This window comes from Mixophyes fleayi, chromosome 5, assembly GCF_038048845.1.
Source record: "Mixophyes fleayi isolate aMixFle1 chromosome 5, aMixFle1.hap1, whole genome shotgun sequence".
Lineage (NCBI taxonomy): Eukaryota > Metazoa > Chordata > Amphibia > Anura > Limnodynastidae > Mixophyes > Mixophyes fleayi.
The window spans coordinates 237705211-237719961 of NC_134406.1; positions in this window are offsets into that span (position 1 = coordinate 237705211).

Consider the following 14751-nt stretch of genomic DNA (forward strand, 5'->3'; position numbering starts at 1 on the left):
CTCTTGGTAAGGAATGTATTTCAAAGACATGCAACCCAAATATGATGCATCTGAATCTCGCATCTGTATGCCTTTATTGTACAGCACTTGCCTAATTCACCTCTCCAACAACAGGGAGCCGCAAGGTTCAGATAAGTGCTGCTCAAAATACTGTCGCATGGGCAGGATAACAAACTTTTAGGGAGATGCAGATTTACACACCATAAATGCACTTAGGTCCAACTCTAAATCACTCAATTTAACATCATCTAATATAATAGTAATACTGTACTGATTATATTATTTTATTGTCTGTACTCTTTCCTTTACACTAAATATAAATGATTGTAATAAGAAAAAATGTGTTATGAAGACTGCAATTGTCTTACCGGTCTTCTGGCACTACTATGTATGAGTACACTTTAAAATTGTTTTGATTAGAGAAATTGAAGTTTTCTGTATTCACAGTTTTGTATTAATTTAATTTGCAAAATAAAAGAAAATGATTGAAGTGTAACAATGGGCAGGGAGTAGACGAAGAACAATGGAAGATGTCTGCTTAGTTAATGAAGCATAATGATTTTTTTAAACAGTCTATCATATTGTGTCACCATCTATAAACAATCTGATTATATCAAGTCATCTACTCAATAATTCCCGCTTTCCGATTCAATATAGCTCAGAAAATCCTTGCTAGAGACTAAACAATGCATTACCTGAAGTAGAAAGAAGCTTGAATAAATACCATCAAATTCTCCTCATTACAATAATAATAACATAGATTTAGAATCAGGTTATGGTGGTGGCTTTGTCATAGATCCTCTGTTCTCGGAAATGATTGTATAAAGACATTTTTATGTTAATACATTTTATGCCACTGAAGTACAAACATGATTATTGCACAAAATACACATCTCTCTCTCAAGTTGGCTATAAGTCAGAAAATTTCCTCGGCCTTCTGACTGGTGGAATGGACTATGAATAAAGTAATTCGACATTAAGATGGTACATCTTGGTGTAAATTGTTTTTTTGTAAGCACATCAACTTTATCAAAAAGATATGTGGGCACCCTCCTGAAGTGTGTGACTGGACCTCAAATGTGAGACTGTCTAAACAAAAGCATTTGTCCGCAGACTTAAAACTTGAAAGAACCAACTAAAATATTAGGAAAGGAAGTATAAGCTGCACTAGAAACTATTGTGAAAACATTCAAAGAGATTTAATTATTTTTGTAAAAATCCTGTTAATAGTCAGCTAATGTTAGACCTTAATGTTGGTCCACAGAATGTGCAATAGGAAATCAATGCTGCTTGCAATTTTCATACATGCATAAATAAACAATTGTAGACTTTACTTGCTGATCAGTTAATGTAATATTTTTGTTCAATATACTGAAATCAGATATGTCAATAGTATGTGTCAAATCTGGGCATAAAAACGTGAAATGCATTGATTTAAACTGAAGTCTAATTTGCTTGGTGTTATACCCGTATCAACTGCAGTAATAGACTGCATTCGGAAATGTTCTTAATGAGTGCACAGTGAAGGATAGATTAGGTCACTCAGAAAGTGGCCTCATATATGAAGGCACCGAGACCTGAAGGAGGATTCTGACAAGAAGCCGCCCTTAGGGCTAGATTTACTAGGCTGCGGGTTTGAAAAAGTGCGGATGTTGCCTATAGCAACCAATCAGATTCTAGCTGTCATTTTGTAGAATGTACTGAATAAATGAAAGCTAGAATCTGATTGGTTGCTATAGGCAACATCCCCACTTTTTCAAACCCGCAGCTTAGTAAATCTAGCCCTTAATCTCTTTATTATAGCCTGATAGAATTATAGTAGGAGAAACACTCTAGCCAGGGCCATTGCTCACACAGAAACATGGGTAGCAGTGTTCTTGTCACTCTCCATTCTCCAGTGACATTGCTCAGTGCCATTGCTCACACAGAAACAGGGGCAGCAGTGTTCTTGTCACTCTCCATTCTCCAGTGACATTGCTCAGTGCCATTGCTCACACAGAAACAGGGGTAGCAGTGTTCTTGTCACTCTCCAGTCTCCAATGCCATTGCTCAGTGCCCTTGCTCATACAGAAACAAGAGGGGTAGCAGTGTTCTTGTCACTCTCCATTCTCCAGTAACATTGCTCAGTGCCATTGCTCATACAGAAACAGGAGGGGTAGCAGTGTTCTTGTCACTTGACAAAAATTGACTGGAAATTAATGTCATTGAGGTTAATAATAATGTAGGAACAAAAAAAGGAGCCACATTATGTGATTTTAGCTAAAAAGAATAGGGATTTTAGAAAACAAATAGGGATCCAAAACCAACACCAAAACCAAAACACAACGTTAATCCAGATCCAAAACTAAAACCAAAACACGAGGGTCAGTGAACATCTCTAATTTATACTAGTACATCATAAGAGAACTTTGATTTTACTCTGTAATTTTGTCCAGTAGAAAGATAAACAAATCATCATCATCACCACTTATTTATATAGCGCCACTGATTCTGTTGTTCGTTGTCCGTTCGCTTATGTGCAAATAGGGATCTAAACCCTTATGCTTCCATGTCTATAGTTTGATTTACACATATCTAGTGTATAGAGGCATCCAGAACAAACCCGCAGCCTAGTAAATCTAGCCCTAAGGGCGGCTTCTTGTCAGAATCCTCCTTCAGGTCTCGGTGCCTTCATATATGAGGCCACTTTCTGAGTGACCTAATCTATCCTTCACTGTGCACTCATTAAGAACATTTCAGAATGCAGTCTATTACTGCAGTTGCTATAGGCAACATCCCCACTTTTTCAAACCCGCAGCTTAGTAAATCTAGCCCTTAATCTCTTTATTATAGCCTGATAGAATTATAGTAGGAGAAACACTCTAGCCATTTTATTCTGGAACTATTTGCAACCGTAATGGTAGAATGTCCAAAGACATTTATGATGAAGTGGCCTTTACCCTTAAGAATCTGAAATAGCACTAAAGAATAACATACTTACAGCCATGACAGGGTCAATTCCCAGCAGACACAGATTGGCAGGAATAGAATCTAGCGGCAGCAGAATCCAGTGGGGTGAAGGCACCAGCAGAACTCTGATAGACAGCAGGTAGGTTTGGAAGTACCTGGTAGGGCTACAGAACAGAGCAGGTATGTCCTATGAGCTCTCCACTGGGGCTCAATTTCTTCAAACTATAGGAGCCCAAATTCACCTTGAGTATTTCAGACTCTGCCTTGCAGCCCTACCTGGTACTTCAGCTCTCTTTCTGCTATTTCCTCTTGGGTGTCTCAACGCCTCCTTAAATTTCCTGTGTCTACAACTGAACTCTTCATCTTCTCACCCTCCCGAGTCCCCTCCCCTCCACTCATCTCTATCCAATGACAACATGACTCTTTCCTAGTTTGCTGACTAGGAGTTAGCCTTGACTCCTCCCATTCTTTCACTCCCACATTCAATCTCTCTCTCAGCCTTACCACTGACAGCCAGTATCCCTGGAGAGCTAATTAAATGTATTGTTAAATAGTGGAGAGAGTAGATTTTCGATCTCTGTTATAAGCATTTATGGAAAATTTCACATATCCCCATTAAGTGATAAATAGGCTCCTAAGTGCTTTTTAAATTGCCCATAGTGTTAATCATGATGCTGTTTGTGAAATGTTTTGCGCTGATTGTACAACTGTTTGTAAAAAGGCTAATTGCAATATTCGCTAAATCTATTTTTAGAGCTGTAGGGCATTTAACGATTCACCAAGACAGAAAATGGCAGTTTGAACATGGGATGCACTTTACACAGCCTTATTAAATTTCCCCAAGATGTTTACTGTAGCAAATATTGAAGATGTTAGCAGGACAGATTGTATTCTCTGTTCAAGTCTGTGAAGCATGCGGGATAGGCTTTGTCAAAGATATAGTAAGATATAGTGAGCAGCAAGATTTATTTAATAAATGATGTCTGAAATGAATAAGCTAACAACTTGTGAAAGTTAAGGAAATTCACCAAAATGACATTGCACGGTACTTTCTGCCTTGAAGATATGCCTAATAAATTACTTGCTCGCATTGCATTGCATAAATCCTTAAAAACAGAGCAGAAATGTAGCTTTAATCAGAGATATAGTGCACCCCCCCCCTCCAATCATTTTGTTGATTAAATGGAGTTAGACACAAACATTCTAAAATGTATTTTCATTGTCAAATAAATGTAAATCATATAGATTCTACAATATTGGGGCTTATTTAATGACATGGTGGAATGTGCACGAATCTGCAGTCATAGCAGACAATCATGTTAGCTTTCCTTTTCTGAAGTATGCTACCAAAATTACATATAAGACCTGATTGGTTGCTATGATGTATAGCACACTTTGCAGACTGTACAATCCATCATCATCATCATCATCATCATAATAATTTATATATCACCTTTCTCCCAACAGGACTCAAAGCACTTTGCATTGTCTAGGGTGAGGCAGCCACCTTGGATGTGCTCATCTCCTATTCTATGGAATCATTCATATTGGTCCCTACTCCAGTGGAGCTTACAGTCTACTTTCCCTACCACGCACTAGGGTCCATTTTTGTCAGAAGCCAATTATCTTACTAGTATGTTTTTGGACTGTGTGGAAAGAAACTGGAGCATCTGAAGGAAACACATGGAAAGAACTTGCAAACTCAACCCAGATAGTACCATGGTAGGAGTTGAAGTCATGACTGCAGTGCTGTGCAGCACCAATTCTAACCACTGTGCCACTGACCTGCCTCATTGTTATTACGGTTTATAAATCCTGGCTAATATATTTATAAATGTAAATTTTTTTTTTAAAGTAACACATCGACTACAGGTAGAAATAAGCTTGAAATATTGTCAAAATTATCATGAATTGAGTTTCATGGCAGAACATACTGTTTCACAGAGGTGGGAAGTTAAAGCAATACAATCTTCTAGTTTGCTTTGCCATTCCATGGAATGCCGTTACTCTATGTATTTGAAATTTTGCATATCACAGAATGAATATTCTCAGAATAGAGCTGGAATGATGATGGTCATCATCCTGCTGTATGCAGGGACTGAATATCCAATAGGCTGACTAGGCTGCAGCCGTCACCCTTTGAAAAAGCCAAGTGGAACTGAGTTTCCAAAACACGGGAACATAAACATTGGTGGGGGTGGGTGGAGGAAGCTGGATTTTAGATTAAGGATAGGTTTGTTGTTATCTACCACATATAAGCCTGGGGTGGAAGGCAAGGGGGCACCATGAGCCTATTAGAATTGGGAACAATGGGAACAATGAGTGAAAAGTCACTGCCAAAGCAGAATGAGGATAATATTGTGCCAAACAGTTTTGCTTATTTTTAACTGTGGATTAATATATGGAAAGTCCTGTTCATACAGACGTGGTGCAAAATATATAAGTATAGCATGTATTTGAAATGTAGATAAGTTCTTTTTTTTTCCCCTTAGAACCTCGTATTTGGCTTTAAATTTTCTTTAATCGGAAACTTTATGAATAATGTACATCGGTGTTCATATACTCATTAGTCAAAGCTGTGCACAATAATTTCTTTGATTATCACCACCTCATTATGGTCCTTTTTTTTTTTTTACTGCCGCTGGCTATAATCATATCGATATTTTCTGGCTCTTGAAATTATTGTTAATAAAAATATGTGCTTTGCACTAAATATTGCTACTGGCAAATACTCTTTGTAAAATGCCTTAAATCTGTAATTCCTTTCCACAAACCCACATATAAACAGCACAACGGCAAGGCCTTGACAAGTCTTATTTTAATTATGTTAGTGAGAGAACAAGCTAAAGAAAAACACGGGAGCCAAACCTCACAATATTTGTGAATGTCCGGAGTCTACAGTCTCACTCGGATGCCAGTTAGCTATTATAATTTAAATGTACTATGGTTTTCTGTTGTAAATGTTTCTCTTTTTCAGTTTTGGTCTCAGAGGGCTAAATCAACATTGTATGTGTTTAGTTTGTACTTGTGTGAACCTTAATGAAATTGAAATTCCAGATCAGGAAAATATGTGAACACAGTGAAAACTTTTTTCATTGAGTATTTAGTTTGTATGTTTATATAATGTAAGTGTTTGCAAGGCAAAGATGAATGAATGTTAAATACCTAGGATACTTCAATATTAGAAGTGGATATAAAGAGATCAGGTAGCTCATAAAAATGGTAGACATCGCACCTGCAAGCCAAGTAAAAGCAGGAAGAACCTTTAGGAATTGTCTGTATGTGTATGTATATATTTGTATGTATATATATATATATTATATATTTTGTCAAGTGACAAGAACACTGCTACCCCTCCTGTTTCTGTATGAGCAATGGCACTGAGCAATGGCACTGGAGACTGGAGAGTGACAAGAACACTGCTACCCCTGTTTCTGTGTGAGCAATGGCACTGAGCAATGGCACTGGAGACTGGAGAGTTGCAAGAACACTGCTACCCCTCCTGTTTCTGTGTGAGCAATGGCACTGGAGACTGGAGAATGACAAGAACATTGCTACCCCTGTTTCTGTGTGAGCAATGGCGTTGGATCTCCTGGGGAGGGAGGTACTTATGGAATCCAAAACCCGTGAGATCCGACGATGCAACAATGACGTTTTGCTTCGATTCAGATCCGAGGATGCAAGAAAGTACCGAGATGGCTCGTGAGCCTATTTGAATCCTCTAAGTTCGGATGGGTTCGGTTTTCAGAAATCGAGCCCGATCATCTCTACAAAAAACAAGGAAATAAAGTGGTGTCAATGTTTTTGTTTTCCATTGTTAATCTGTGCACATTGCTTCTTTGTGTATTTTATTAGGTACATTATGTTATAAAAAATGCACTTTATTCATAACTACATTAACCTTCCAGCCACTGGTCATCACCTCTTACCCAATTGCAGTTAGAGCAAATACTAGTTGTGTTAAAATTGGTTTTCGTTTAGTGAACTTCAGAAGGCAACTGATAATGATTCTGTGTTCTATATGATTCCTGTAACTACATGTGAAGAGAGCAGGTTACAAAGCACTGATAATAAACATCCATCTGGAACCTACTCTCATCTGGAAGAATGATGCTGGCACATGTCCTTATGTGTTCATAAATTGCGCCATGTGGCAACATTGTATGTAATGTGTAAATAGTGTTGCAACTGTAGCACCCTGTGACATTCGTACTACCTCAGTCCAAAGACCATAGATGTTGGCCTCTACAATTTCATGCAACAGGACTGTGTGCTTTAATGGTTGCGCACATTAACCACGAAGAGTCAATTAGCCCTGAGCCCTGAAAATCCAAAATATCTAAGGGATTAATTCTAGGATGAGACCACTAGTAAAGATTATCAAGCAGCATTGTGAAGCAAAGTTAGTGGCTATTGTACTCCCCTTATCTTCAGACTTTTGGAGGCATCCTCAGCAGGGGGTCCTTAAAAACAGCATGGCTATTATTAACTGGTGGGTTGTGAACATATTTTCTTAAACTAGTATTAGCATAATATATTTTTAAAAATATTTTCCACCCTTACACAATTATTATGGTTCTTTTACATGGGTACACAGTGATTACTATAGATGCCACTCTAAGCTGGGACTATTGGTTCAATATTGACCAAGGCACTATATTTTCTGGATCTTGACAAACTGGTAGATTAATAGGCCTTGGTCTATTGGACCTGAAAGTGTGTGTGTGCTTGTGTTTTAGAAAATTCAGATTGTAAGCTCCTATGGAGCATAGACCGATGGTGAATGGTTAAATATCTGTAAAGTAATATTTGCTATAAAGTGCTATACAATATGGTGGAGCTACATAAATAAAGCATAATGTTTTATACATAAATCAATCAAGTTTGATGTAAAATAGATAGTAGATATACATGACAGAGAGATCCATCTTCCTCATTAAATCATTTCTTATAAGTGGTTTATACTTTTTTAGGACTGCAATGTAAGGTAAATGAAGTAGAAATGGCATCTCTGTAAAGTACAGGATATATTGTTTCTTTACTTCCTTTGCTGTAGTTTGTGTTGTTTACAGCAATTATAGTTGGAGTTTCTTAATCTTTTTGTTGTTGTTCAGTGGTGTTGATAATAAGTTCTTTCCACCTACGTGATTTTCAACACTTTATAGCTCTTCAATTCTCAGTCATGCTGAGGGGAAAAGCTAACTACTGCAATCTCCTGTTTTTAAATATGTTTCTATTGTTTTTTTTGCTCAATAGTGATCTCTTTAGAGCTTCCCAAATTCACCTCTGCTAATCTGGCTTTCAGTAAAAGTCATTATCCTCTTTTTTTGCTATTTGATGACTACACTATACTTCTTACACCATATGAAAATGACTGTTGGCTGTTTGCAGAATGTAGATACAGGATGTACAATATTTCCATGTCTGAGTTTAAATACTTTTAGGTAAAGCTCTAACCATGCTGTAAACATAATTTATCAACCTTGGTCGGCTTTTAAGAACCTGAAAGTGTTTTTCCAACAAATTTGAACATTATCTCTTTTTTTGGACCAGGCACTTCACATCTGGAATAATTTACGCACGTCTTACAAAATGACCACTGATTTATGATTTCTGCAAAGTTTCTATTACTTATATTAATATGCTTTTCAATACCATATATTTTCAATGTATGTTCTTCTTAGAATTTGCATGTATATGGTTGTGTGCTGCAGGGGAAGTCACTTTAGTGATGTGCAGAGATTATACCAGAATGTGGAAATGATTCAAATTTAAGAGTTGCAGTAATTCATAAAGTGATTTCAGACACAATCAGATATTGATTAAAAAAACAGTGGATTGGTAACCTGCCATCTTACCATGAGCATCTTCTAGAAAATTCATCAAAAGTAGGTATTAACTTGTCAAATGACTGTGTTTGGGGATGTAATGTTTGGGATGACTAGACAATAATGCAAATTAATTAAGAAGGTTGAATTTGAAAGCCTATATATATATATATATATATATATATATATATATATATATACACAAGTTAACCCGTGCATGATACTCATGCATTCTAGTCAAATCAAGCTACTTAAGGTCTTAAAAAGGTTCTTGTCATGCATTTGAGCCATAGCCCAGGCCTCCTCAGGGGACGAGCGTTACTTCCCAACGCAAGCGCCCTTTTTAATGTGTGTTCATGAGGTAAAATTACCTCACGAAAATGAGTTTGAGCCCTCAACTCGTAAATTTAGCCTTTACTACCCCTCCCACGGGGGAAGGGGGGATGATGGAAGTTAACTGACTTCACTATTCTAATTTTTTTGTCAAATAATGTCAGTATACCAAATTTCAGGTCAATTGGATGAGCTCTTTCTGAGAAAATAGTTTTTTCAACACACACACACACTAACACACGCCGCTAGGCTTTTACTTTTATATATTAGATAATGCTAAGAATTTAGTAGGTCAGTGTATAACTCCGCCCAGCAGGTGGCACTGCAGCTTGTTTTGTTTTTTTCCACACACAGACTAAAACACGCCGCTAGGCTTTTATATTATAGATATATATATTACTGACTGTATATCCATGTATTATTAGAGATGGATTAAAGCTTCGGGGGGCCTGTGGCACTTAAGGCAAGCGGGGCCCTATGGTCTAATTATCATTTTAGATAAATACAGGCATTAATGTGCGCACTACTGTTAGGTACATGCAGCTCTCCCTCCACAAGCAGAGCAGTGTGAAGCAGGACATATCTCGCAACTGTCCTTGCAGTCGGACCAAATCCAGAGTAAGGCTAGGTACACACTACAGAAATTTCCGAGCAATGTTACCTACAATGATTATACCTAAAACTGAAGTTCCAATCAGTCGGCCGATTCATGCATACACACTATAAACGTTTTAAATGATTTTTGCCTGACTTAGCGCCTGGGCAGCCATTTTTGTCTGTCACAACTTTATTTGAAAGGATTGTGACTCCGTACACACTGAACTGATATAAGGCCTCCTAGCAGCAATATATATGCTCAATAAATTTAAATAAAGGGATGAACCTCAGAGTGAACATACTCCCACATACAAGTATTCTGGAACAGGAAATACGTCATCGGCATTCATTCTATACCACATTTGTGTAAAGCATACGTTTATTCGTGACTACACATTTACTACGGTTTATTTCAATATGATGCCCACAATTGATCAACAGCAAGTTTATGGTCTTTTGCTATTCACTATGGCAAGAATACTGCAAGCACAGACCCGGAGGAAAAGAAGGAGAAGGAATTGTACTTGTTGGACCAAGGAATGGTTCCAGAGGAGAGACAGGAAAATCTTGATTCTTAAAGTTAATATAATGATATAGAACTGAGGATATCAACACATGTTCCATCAGTTAAACGAAAGTTTAATTAAACTATATACTTTCACATGTGTTAAAAATGCATGTTGTACACACTTGCATATAGGAAAACACTAGTATATATTGCCATTTTGACACCGTATCACCTGGAGACGTAGAGACAATATCATAAAATTAAACAGACACACCCAGAAAGGTGTCGCTGTTGGAGGTACTATCGGCAGAATGTCGTACAATTGGTTGTGAGTTTGTACACACTGCAGGACTGGAATAATGTTGTTCTATTGCTGCACGAGTCAAGTCAGTTTGAAAATCTCGATCAACGATTTCAGTGGCTTTGCAAAGATAATTGGTCATCATTTCACTGTCATTTCACTGTACGCTAAGGTGATATCAGGACAATGTACCGTATATACTCGTGTATAAGCCGAGTTTTTCAGCACATTTTTTGTGCTGAAAAAAGCCCCCCTCGGCTTATACCCGAGTCCCACTTACCTGGTCTCCGTTTTCCAGTCTCCCCCGCTCATCTGCAGGCATCTGCAGCCTCTGTGGATCACTGTCAGCCACCATTTTATTGTAGCCCGTTTTTGTGTGTTCATTGCACATGGAACAATAAAGTTAAATGAAAAGGAGCCTGTCAGTCAAAGCTAAAGACCGGGACATTTCCATCTAGCCCCGCTGGTCAGAGACACATTTGAGTACCCTGACTTGTCCACTGCAATTATTTGCAGCAGTTTTATAAAGTCCAATATTTTCATTTTTTGTCACCTATTAATAAGTGTCTGAAGATTCTTTTGCATAACTGTGAAATCATTGAAAAGTCTAAAAACATCCCAAACTTCAAGTATAATAAGGGTTAAATCACACAAAGCAAATTGTATTGTTCTGTTAAAATGTTTCTTCCAGCAAACAAAATCAAACTTATCTTTATCTGAGCTATTATATCAAATTCTATTTAGTGTATGTGCAGCATCTTTTGCATTACTAAAGCCTAAATTACTGTACTGTTCTGAACACTTAGGAGTAACTGCTCATCACCTTCTAAAGGCTAATAAACTTAACTGGCACATGTATTTAGTATCCACAGACTGTCTCATTGATTTATATATTAATGATCTGAGTTGTCTTTAGTGAATGTTATTTATATCTGTGTTCACCTATTAGGCTTGATACCAAGTGCAGAGGATTTAGTTTAACCATTTGTGTACAATTTATTAGGATATGGGTATATATTATGTACTTATAAAATTTTATTGATGTTTAATAACAATAAATTTTGATATATTCATTTACAACCTCCCGTTTGTATTATTGGGAGCCCAGTGTTAACGATATCCAGCACTGTTTTTATTTTTGTAACTTACCAGTAGCTGCTGCATTTCCCACCCTAGGCTTATACTCGAGTCAATAAGTTTTCCCAGTTTTTTGTGGTAAAATTAAGTGCCTCGGCTTATATTCGGGTCGACTTATACTTGAGTATATACGGTATATTGATATTTATTATATGGTGTTAGATTACAAAGCAAAATCAAGGTTTCTGAAAAATATAATTTTTTTCTGGCATATTTTAGTGATAATTTTGCAAATAGTCGACATGCTTAAAACTAAACAACCTTTTTTTGTCTTTTTGCAAAATTTCACTCTATATTAAATTCCTCTCTGTATATATGTCTGCCACCTCAAAAGTGGGTGATTCTGCAGCATGGATTGATGTCTGGATAATTAATTAAGATGTGGTATAGCCTTGGGCAGTAAAAAAAAGTCCTACAGTAAGACACAGATACCTATCTTGTTAAATATATAACAAACAAATATTTTTTTGTATAATATTTTTGATTGCTATGCTCTGGCTTCCTGCCGGTGGTTAGTGATGTTGCTGACTGCCGTCCTATCAGCCCTCAGACACCTCTACTTAAACCTGACTGTGGCACCATTAGGGTGCTAGAGTATCAGGTCTTACCTGCCTCCAGCTCTTCTTGTTGTTCTAGCTATTGTTGTTCCTGTGTTGACCCAGCTTGTTTCCTGACCATTTTCCTGGATACTGATTCGGTTCTGTTGCACTTCTGGTTTGACCCGGCTTGTTTCCTAACCATGCTCCTGAATACTGATTTGGCTCTGTTACATATCTGGTTTGACCTCGGCTACACTGACCTACCTCTTGGATCTTCCCTTGGTACTACTTCTCTTGATTGGCTTGATCCACTCTTACCACTACTACACTGGTAACTGTCCTGGATAACTGCAACCTGAGTACCTCTTGCAGCACAGCCCAAACCTCGTTGTGGGGGTCCTAGGTGAAAACCAGGGGTGTGCTAGACCACACGCCTCCTTGTTCAGTTGCATCAATACCATTTAGCAGCTCCATCCAATCTACAATCTTGACAGGGGCCTTGAAAGAGATCTCTGAGGAGTCCAGTTTCTCTCCCCAAAGATTGAAAGGATCCTACCCAGTGCTCCAGCTACAGGCCAATCTCCCTGTTAAACGTTGATCTGAAATTTTTCGCAAAAAGTGCCAGATTTAATACATAGCGACCAAGTTGGTTTTGTTCCGGGCAGGGAAGCCCAATACAACCGCCAAGATTATTGACCTGATGTACCTGGTGGGCCACAGGTGCCCAGCCTTGTTGTTATCGACCAATGCGGAAAAAGCCTTTGTCAGGATAGATGTGCTGGAACACCTGGGATTGGGTTGTGTGTGCTTACATAGAATCCTTTCCCTTTACAGGAACCCAACCCCCGATTCAAAGTCAATCGCTCTCCTTCTGATGCATTCTCTATCTAAAATGCTATGCGATAGGGCTGCCCACTTTCTCCCTTGATATTTCTCCTTTGCATGGAGGCCTTGGCAAGGTCTATTAGGAACAACCCAAATGTGTCGGGGGAGCAGATGGGTGGGACTGAACATAAATTGGCCGTATTTTTCGGACAATCTTTTGACGACAATTACTAACCCTTTGGTTTTATTGCCTAATTTGATGTTTGAATTTGAGAAGTTTGGTGCACCGTCCAATTTCAAGCTTAATTATGCCAAATACTTGGCTCTAAACCTTTCCATCCCACCACGTATTCCAGAGGTGCTCTATGGCTGGATCATGTAGAAATAATTTATTGTAGAAATTTAATTTAATTAGTGGTTCAAGCGCCAATTTATATCAACGCAAATGTACTGATTATTTGATACTGTTACTTTTTGGATTAGAAATGTACTGATTTCTGAGGCATTATGCATATGTGTTGAAGAAATGTGTTTTCTGAAGGCAGGTAATCTCATGCTAATTAGACCTTTTTATCTCAGTGACCAACATATTCTTTAGCCTTAAGGCACAGGAGGGGGTAATAAACATTCATTGTAAAATCTCAGGTGTTATGGTGCAGGCTAAGGCAGGAGCTGGGTTGACTCCTGCAAGGCAAAGGCTTCAAAACTGTATAAAAATAGCACTGTTTGACCATGTAATGTATCATACCATCTGTAACTTTTGGATAATCACCCGTACCTCAAACTGGTGTATAAAGATCCTTGTTAGGACTCTTGAGCAATAAAATATCACTGCTGGAAGATTCTGTCTGCGACTAGTACCTGCTGTATCCTGTGACCAAGAGATAAGAGATTTCACTCTAATCCGTTCCCCGGCTGTCCTGTGTTAAACCCACCATCTCTGTATCAATGCTCTGCCCACTACACAGCAGTCCTGATCCAGAGTAGGTGGTCAGGCGGTATCAGCCAGGCCACAGCATAGAGGCATTGCTATACCATCTACCCCAGAATTAAGCAGATCTGGATGCTGCAAAGGGGCCCAGTGGTAACAGCCGAATTCTCCTACAACTATTGCGCAGTTGCCATTTGCAGTTTGGCTGGTAGCAAGGTGACACCAGTAGAAATGGTCAGTAATAGTTGGTTACTGATGATGAGAAAGATATCCAGATAAACTGTGCAGAAAGAACATCCCACATTTCTTCTTCTTGCTACAGACTGGGTGGTTATTTAAACCCATCCGTCACAGGCCAAAACAATCCTTTCCCTTCACCTGGCACCCCACCCAAATTAAATATTTTCGAGTACTGCTACCATGGGTCAATTTTGTCCCTCTGATTCCCAAGTTCCTCGCAAATTTTGGTCCTCCTGGTGCGGGACATTCCAGAGGAAATTATGGACTACTCGATCCCGGATGGTCCAGACTTCTGGCTGTTCAACCTCCTAGATGTGCCTATCTCCCAATATAAAAAAATCACTTCTCAGACACTTGAATAACGCCGCCCCTATGGTCATTCCAGGTCACTGGCGGTCACCTGTCTTCCCTAGCATCTGGGAATGGTTAAGATGGATAGACCTCTATAGGCTTATGGATGACTTTACCAAGTCTAGCCAAAAGAAACTCACTGAATATACAGTGATGTGGCTTCGTTGGCTTGAATTTAAGAAACTCTCTGTCTTACCATTCCCTCATGGACT